The following is an 8,972-nucleotide window of genomic DNA, read 5'->3' on the forward strand; positions in this document are numbered from 1 at the left end:
TCTATGTGGCTGATGGATGACATATTGTGGCCCTTCCCCAACTTTTTCACGGTTGTTTACCTAGACGAGATCCTCATGTTCAGTTAGAGTGTGAAAGAGTGTTTGCAACACATTGAGTAGGTCCTTCAAACCTTGTGGAAACACAAACTATGTGCTAAGTTGGAGAAATTCACCTTTGGCATGAGGGAGGTCCAAAATATAGGTTACATCATAGATGGGCAAGGCATGCATGTGGATCCAACTAAGATCCAATTCATTTAGAATTGGCCATCCCTGACCACTCTGACAGATCTTCACATAATTTTTTGCCTCAGAATTTTTTATCAGAGGTTCGTGTTGGGATTCTCCCATTTCACTTGGCCTTTGAGTCAAATTTCCGAGGGCAGAGCGAAAACAAAGTTTTCCTAGTTTGAGTCCCAACAAAATGCATTCATTGAGTTGAAGCATTACCACTACTCTGCACTTGTACTCACATTCCCAGACTTGTAGTAGCTATTTGAAATTGATACAAATTCATCCGACTATGTTATTGGTGGAGTCCTGACCCAACAAGGGAATTTAGTGGCCTATCATAGTGGGACACTTTTTGACACAATTTAAAAGCACCCCACCTATGATAAAGAGATGTTTTTTATGTTAGGATATTCTAACAAATAGGAAATAATTAAGTATAACTTGGTCTAGTGTATAGTTAGGTAAAGTGTGTTTCTTTAGTATGTAATTTTTGTAGCTTACAATTTGACGGTCACGATATGTTCTAGACATGAAGTGATCTGACAGTTCATTCTCTCCTCAGTATTACCGACACTCGATCGATGGCTTGACACCCGATTGGTCCATGATCTCTATTTGAAAAGCATGGAGGGTCATTTTTTAGGTGACTATTTATGGGAGAAGCTTATGTAAATTTTCTTTATTTTACATTAATAAATTTCCTAAAGTGGCCATGTTGGCTTAGACCGTGGAATGTTTCCCATGAGGGGTTTAACCACATCAAGAATAATGGTGTACTGATCTATGATATGTTTGTGAACAGTGTCCTTTGGTGTTCTAGCTAAGGAAATTACCCTGTAAATTCCTACATGGTATCAGAGCTATTCGAGGGCTGCATCCATTGGTGATCCAAATCTGAAGCTGGTATAATTTCATCCGACTATCGTTTCCTATATCTATTGTTTCTAACTACTTTCGGGCTGAGAGGAATACTCTATTGTGTTAGGAGCATCTATTCCAATGAGGAACCCCTTTTTCTTCATGCGAAAACATTTCTGGTAACTGTAGATATGTTATTTTTAAGATCTAGAAGTATACAGTCTTTATTTGCAGCTATAGTTATTTATCTCTCTATTTATTTCAGTTTATAGTCCTCTATAATAATTTTTTTATTACCGGATCTATACCTTTCATTTCTGCGTATGTTCTTTGCCTTGCGACTGTGTGCAATCTGAGCAAACCAGAAATAGAAAGAAAGGTTTTTCCTCATGCATATGCTCTTTTCTGCTGTGCCTTAGTGTGAGCTTCATAAAATGATAAACATTGAGGAAAATATCTACTTTCCGTCCAAATATAACTCTGAGTCGTAAGGCTTGGATACTTTTGCTTGTTCGTTTGCTTTGTGCAGTTGTTATTTTTGTTTTGTAGGAAAAAAGAGGTTTTTCAGGTAAGCATGTACCGAAAGCTTCAGTGAATAGAAAATAAAAATAGAAAAATAAACCCTTCCTTCTTTCCAACAATTACTAACCTTTTAAACAAGGTCACCTGCTCTAACGTTACTTTATGAGAATAGAGGTCTTGGGTCCAAGTCATTCCTTTTGTTGAGTTAATTTTTCAAAAAACATATGTACCTTATGTTTTAAAGTTACTTTATGTAAAAGTGTTCTCACCCATTAGAAAAAGCGAGTCACTTATAATTCTAAAGTCACTTTATATTTTATTTAAGTTACAATTTAGTGGATAGTTCATAAAGTACCATCGTAAAAGTGACTTTCACTTATTTATAAAAGTGGGCTACATAAAGTAATTTTTTTTAAAGTCAGAAAATTAGATTAAGTTTGGAAATGGGGGGAAATTGTTTTTAAATATACCATTATCATCAAATTCCAAACATTCACGTGGTTCGTTGGCATCTTCAACAATCTTTCTTCAAAAAGCCATAACTTCTTCATCCGGAAGATGTTTTTTTTAATCGACCTAATTTTTTGAGATCTTCCCACTTGAAGACTTAGTTTTAGCATATACAGCTTTAGTTTCTTTTAAAATCGAAATTTCATGCCTAGTTATTCTTCACAGCACCAACTACTTCCAATGGCTATCATACATGGTCGATTTACATAGAAGTAAAGGTGTTTATAGAATAGCCTCAAGCCAAGAGTCTAAACTTCAAGACGAAGATAAGCAAGTCAAAGGGGAAAATAAGCAAGATCAAGCACGTGGGTTGATAGTGATGTTTATTTCTCTAGACCTTAGATTCCATATCGCAAATATTGATACACTTGATGAAGCAATGAAAAAGCTCAGTAACGTTTTTTGAATTAAAAATGAAATTAGAGCCCATCAACTCAAAAATGAGTTGTTTATGTTGGACGCCAATAATTTTTCTTCCATTGAATATTTTTTGTCTAAGTTCAAGACCCTTAGACTTCTCTTAGAAGGACTTAAGGTTAAGAAAGAAGATGGTAGCCTTATATATTCCTTCTTACTAAGTTAGGATCAGCCTACTCGATGTTTGTTTCCACCTTCCATTCTACTAGAGAAGCCTCTATTTCTCAAGGACAAGCCAACAAGTCCCCCTCTTTTGATGCCTTCTGTGATTCTTTAATAAGAGAGTAAGAGAAACTCTTACATATTGGTCTTCTTAATACTGGAAGCTCTTTTAAGAAAGCCTTAGCATCCCAGCAACAACCAAGTTCAAAGAATCCTAGGAAGCATAATCCTAAGAAGAATGGTCCTAAACCAAGCAAGGGTCCTAAGAAATTTTAGTCTCAAAATCAAAAATCAACTCTACAAAATGATAAGGAAACTAAAAACAAAGGGAAGAAGGCTGATAGACATTGAAACTTTTGTAGTCATGATGGCCACTTAGAATCCAAATGCTTTAAGAAGATGGAAGCCTTGGAAGAAGTAATGAAGAAGCATAACATCCATTTGGAGCACTCTTCAACTTAAGCTTCATTTGTAGGAATAACACTATCTACATGTGGTTTTCAAGCATCTCGGCCTAGTTATGAGCTAAATGTATCTTCTTCTTCTCATTCTCATGAGTGGCTCATTGATTCTGGAGCTTCTTATTACATGGCCAAAAACAAAGCCATGTTTTCTTCTTTAAATGATTCTAACACCAAAAATATATATGTTGGTGATGATATATATCTTAGTGTTGTTGGGACTCTATTCATCTAGACAATGGTCAATTTAATGATGTATTATGTGTCCCTACCTTATCCTGCAACCTTCTATCTGTATATTAGATAACTCATTTAGATGAAGGTAAAATCGTTGAATTTTCACCTCATGATGTTGTAATTAAGGACCTAAGAGATTCTAGATAGATTTTAGCTACTAGCATTGCTGATTATTCTACAAGGTTATATAAGATTAACAACTTTGGGTCATCAACTCTTCCCTTGGTATTTGTTGCTCATAATGATGAAGTGAGAAAAATTTGGCATGAGCAATTTGGTCACTTAAACTACCACTCCATTCAAAATCTATGTAAACAAAATATGGTGATAGGACTTCATATCGTATTTTGCAGATAGGGTGTTTGTCCTGAATGTGTATTCAGGAAAAATCACGGGGACAGTTTTGAAAAACATGCCTCTTAGCACGCCTCAACCCCTTTACAATTTGTGCATGTTGATTTATGTGGTCTGCTTCTAGTTGTTCATTCTCTAGCTACAAGTATTTCTTAACTTTCATTAATGATTTCTCCAGATGCACTTGGGTAGACTTCTTAGAACTCAAAAATGAAGTCTTTAGCATGTTCTTGTTCTTTAAGGCCTTTGTTGAGAAACAATCTGGACATCAAATTATTAAGCTAATATCTGATAATGGCAGAGAATATGTTAAAACAAATTCATCAACCTTTGCACTGAGCATGGAATGCAATTGCAACATACTATTCCATATACTCCATAGAAAAATGGTGTAGTTGAAAGGAAGAATCGCACCTTAAAGGAAATGGCTAATTGTATGCTTCAATTTAAAGGAATTAGGCTTAATTTTTGGGTAGAAGCAATTAACTGCGAAAATTACATAGTAAATTTCACTCCTACTAATGTTTTAAAGAATATTACTCCAGAAGAATCATGGAGCTCATTTAAACAAGAAGTAAGTCACTTTCGTGTTTTTGGAAGTGAAGCATGGGCCCATATTCCAGATGAGAAACATAAAGCCTTAGAACCTAAGAGTGAAAAATGTTTTTTTTTTTTTTTTATATTCTGAATATATCAAAGGATATAGACTTCTTCAACCTAAATCCAAAAATGTTATCATTAGGAGAGATGTAAAGTTTGCTGAAAATATATCAGCCTACAAGCCTAGTTCGACGGATTTGCCACCACTCTCTATCCCTTCTACTACTGAAAATATTCATTCTTGAGATGATGACAATGAGGATGACAATCCTCCCCCACCTTCTTGAGATCCTCCTTCAGCTCCCCGGCTTCCAAAATGGGTCCATGCTACTCGGGACACACCAGGTTCTCTTGCACGTGATCCTACAGATCAACATTGTACACGTTCTTAGTTCAATAGAGCCTCTTCTTTACTAGCTCAAGCTTCAACGAATTATGATCCTGGCACCTTTGCAGAAGCTTTAGGCCATCTAGATTGGGACACATCTATGAATGAAGAATATCATTCGTTATTGGAAAATGATACATGGGACCTTGTTCCTCTTCCAAAGGGGCGAAAACTTGTTAGATGTAAATGGGTATATAGAACCAAGTTTGGACTAGATGGAAAAGTTGATAAACATAAAGCTCATCTTGTTGCTAAGGGTTTTTCACATGTTGAAGGCATTGACTATACTGAAACCTTCTCCCCTATTGCCAAAATGAACTCTATATTCCTTATTCTTTCCCTTGCTACCTCTTTCAAATGGGAAGTACATTAGATGGATGTTAAATCCACCTTCTTGAATGAACTTGCATGAAAACATTTGTATGGAACAACCTCTTGGCTTCATACAAATAGATTTCAACCTTGAATGTCAGCTTAAGAAATCCCTTTATGGTCTCAAGTAAGCCCCTTGGGCTTGGTATCACAAAATGGATAGCTTTCTTTTAGATATTGCTTTTCTAGGTGTTATTCTAACAATATTGTCTACACCATGAAATTGGGTAAGTCTCTTCTAATTCTTATTCCTTATTTTGATGATCTTATCCTCACTCGTAGTGATCCCAACCTTATAAACAATGTGAATTCTAGCCTTGAAAAGTAGTTTGAAATGACATACTTAGGACACTTGCATTATTTTCTTGGTCTTCAAGTCTTGCAATCCAAAGAAGGTATTTTGCTTTCCCATTCCAAGTATGTCTATGATCTTCTATGCCACTTTCACATGGAAGACTGTAAGATAGCCCCTTCTCCCTTTCATTCTAGAGCCAAACTTTCAGTCACTTGTACTTCCCCTAAAGTTGATGCTATCGTATACCGTCAGCTTGTTGGCAAACTTTTGTATCTGAGCCATCCCCATCCTGACATTTCCTTTGATGTTGGCCTCATTGGAAATCATCTAAAATAAGACTTTGTTATGTTTGGGTACATTTGAGTTTGGGATTAATTACAGTGTAGAAGTATCTCCTATATTGGTTGGTTTCACTGATTCTGATTGGGCTAGTGACTTGATGATCAGAATTCTACTGCAGGTTATGTCTTCACTCTTGGTTTTGGACCTATTACATGGGCTTGTAAGAAACAAATTTCCATTTCTCTTTCCTTAATAGAAGCATAGTATCGTGGCACCATTGAAGCTAGTAAGGAAGCCCTGTGGCTTCATCAGATCCTGTTAGAGTTTGGTTTTCAGCAGCAGCATCCGACTACACTTTGGTGTGATAATCAAAGTGTTATCCAACTATGCAAAGATCTAGTCCAGCATTAGCGTAGAAAATACATTGAACTACACATTCACTTCATCAGAAAGATCATTCATCACCATGTTCTTGAAGTGAAATATTGTTCAACTGATGATTACGTTGTAGACATCTTTACAAAGGCTCTCACAGAGACAAAGTTTACTAAACTTCTATTTATGGTTGGAGTTTAGGAAGTTGTCACTCAGGGGGATAGGCTCTAATTCCTCTTCCTTCTCCTATTGTGTCATGTTTGTACATCCTTCAATCCTATCCCAAGTTGTTCTTAAGGGGGCGATGTTAGGATATTTTGACACATAGAAATAATTAAGTCTAACCTGGTCTAGTGTATAGTTAGGTAAAGTTTGCTTCTTTAGTATGTACCTTTTGTAACGTACAATCCAATGGTCACAATATGTTCTAGACATGAAGTGATCCGACGGCTCATTCTCCCCTCGGTATTACCGACACTTGATCCATGGCTTAACCCCTGATTGGTCCATGATCTCTATTTAAAAAGCATGGAAGTTCATTTGTTAGGTGACCGTTCATGATTGAAGTTTATGTAAATTTTCTTTCTTTTACTTTAATAAATTACCTGAAGTGGCCATGTTGGCTCAAGTCGTGGACTGTTTCCCTCTTTGACAGTTTTAATCATGTCAAGGATACTAGTCTACTGATTTGTGATCTATTTGTGAGGGATGTCCTTTGGTTTTCTATCTAAGGAACTTACCCTGTCAATTCCTACATTTTATTGTGCAGGCATGTCGGCAATGGAAACATTACATTATGGGGAAGGAGATGGTCGTCCACACAGATTACTGACCTCTTCAATTTCTACTAACACAAGGGAATTTGCAGAACAATTTCAATCAGAGGTGGTCTACATATCTGTAAAAATTTCACTTTAACATTAAATACAAAACGGAAACACCAATCATGTTGTAGATTGCCTCAGTCAGCCCCCAGTTGCAGCACTCACTATTGTTCTGAAATTTTGTAGCCATGAGATCTCTCGATGGTCGTAGCTGTACAAAAATGATCAATATTTCACCACCACATACCAACTGCTAGTGTATGGCAAGAAATTTCTTGATTTCCACCTCCAAGATGCATTATTATGCTACCTATGCCACCTTTATGTTCCTTAAAGTGAGTTTTCCAAGCTGATCTGTGAGGCATACTGAACTCAAGTCGCAGGACGCTTTGGTGTGGAGAAAACTATGGTCGTACTACATAAGTACTTTTATTGGCAAAAACGCTGACACGATGTTGGAAAATATATTAAATCCTACTCTACATGTGCCATTTCCAAGCCAACCATCAAGAAGAAAGGCATGTACACTCCTCTACCTTCCCAGCTAGCCCTAAGAATACATATCCATGGAATATCTATTTGGACTTGCTTCTACCAAGCATGGTAATGACTTTGTATTTTTGGTTGTCAACACATTTCCTAAGATGGTTATATTGGCAGCCTGCAAGAATAGTATCATAGCAAAAGACACTACCAAACTCTTCTTTGAACAAGTGTAGGTTCATTTTTGGATCTCGTGAACCATTATATAAGATCTAGATGGTAGGTTTCTTAGCACATGTTCGTCGAGCCTCTAGAAACTATTGGACACCAAGCTCACTAAGTAGACGACATTCCATCCCCAGAATGATGGCCAGACATATGTCATCAACAAGATGAAAGTGTGCATACTACATATGTACAACTCCAGACATCCATGAACCTGAGATTAGAGCCTTCCTTATGTGCAACACAACTAGAACATATCTCTCCACATCTCGATTGGTTGCAACTCGTTTCAAGTGGGTTTGGGATTTCAACCATTGTATTTGATTGATGTCATCATGCCTTATGTGACTCCACAGAGATAATCCATACATTTACAATAGAAGGTTGATAAACCAACCAGGTTCATTGAACACATCCAACACATATTCCAATAGGTTCATGACATCTTGGAGAAGTCCAATGTCAAGTACAAGTAGTGACATGAACAACATTGGGTGCCACACAAGTTTCAGGTTAGCGACAAAGTTTGGTTGCATTTGTAGAAATAATGCCTTATCAGATCCCTTCAGAAGTTCAGACCACTCCAATATGGGCCTTACACCATCACCAATGATACTAGAGACAATGTGTTTGAGCTCAACATTCCCCAATTCCTTGGTTTTCACCCAGTGTTCAATGTTGACCACCCTCGGCCATACTTTCCACCATTATTGGACACATCAGACATTACATAACAACTAACACCAATAGAGATAAAGCCATATTGTATGGAATAGGCCACAACTGATCAAATCATCGAGATGCAGAAGAATAAAACTTACCAGTAGAAAATCCAACTGTATCATATTGTCAAAGTTAGCTAACTCCTGCACTAAGGAAAGTGGATCACCAAGGACCAAGTTCAATAGAAGTTTCACCATCTCATGGAGGCACTCAACGTAATAAGGACCATTGCTTAGGAAGGGAGGTGGACTAATTAAGGTGTATATTGGTGGCCACCCAATGATTCCACTTAGATCCCTGCCATTGTTTGTTTCAATTTCCTTAATTGTAGCATAGTTTACTATTTTTGGAAATTTTTTGGGTCTTGAAACTCCAGAGCTGTTTTAAGGCCCTAAATGATGATTTTTTGGAAAACGGGAAAAACGATAGTCCATTATAAGGTATTTTAGGTGAAATATGTAGTCCTAAGATATACATTGCTAATGAGGTATCGTACACATCAAACAGAGACTGTATGCCAAAGTTATGACCCTGGGAAGTTGATGTACCAATTTACCCCAACAAGGCCCACAAATTTTTGGCACTTCATCTCCTAGGGTTACATTTTTGTATGTTTATGGTTTTCCATTGCTTCTCAATAATAAATAGGC

This window comes from Pinus tabuliformis, chromosome 1_1 (assembly GCF_031772625.1).
Source record: "Pinus tabuliformis cultivar Carrire ecotype Pingquan chromosome 1_1, CPIR1, whole genome shotgun sequence".
Classification (NCBI taxonomy): Eukaryota; Viridiplantae; Streptophyta; class Pinopsida; order Pinales; family Pinaceae; genus Pinus; species Pinus tabuliformis.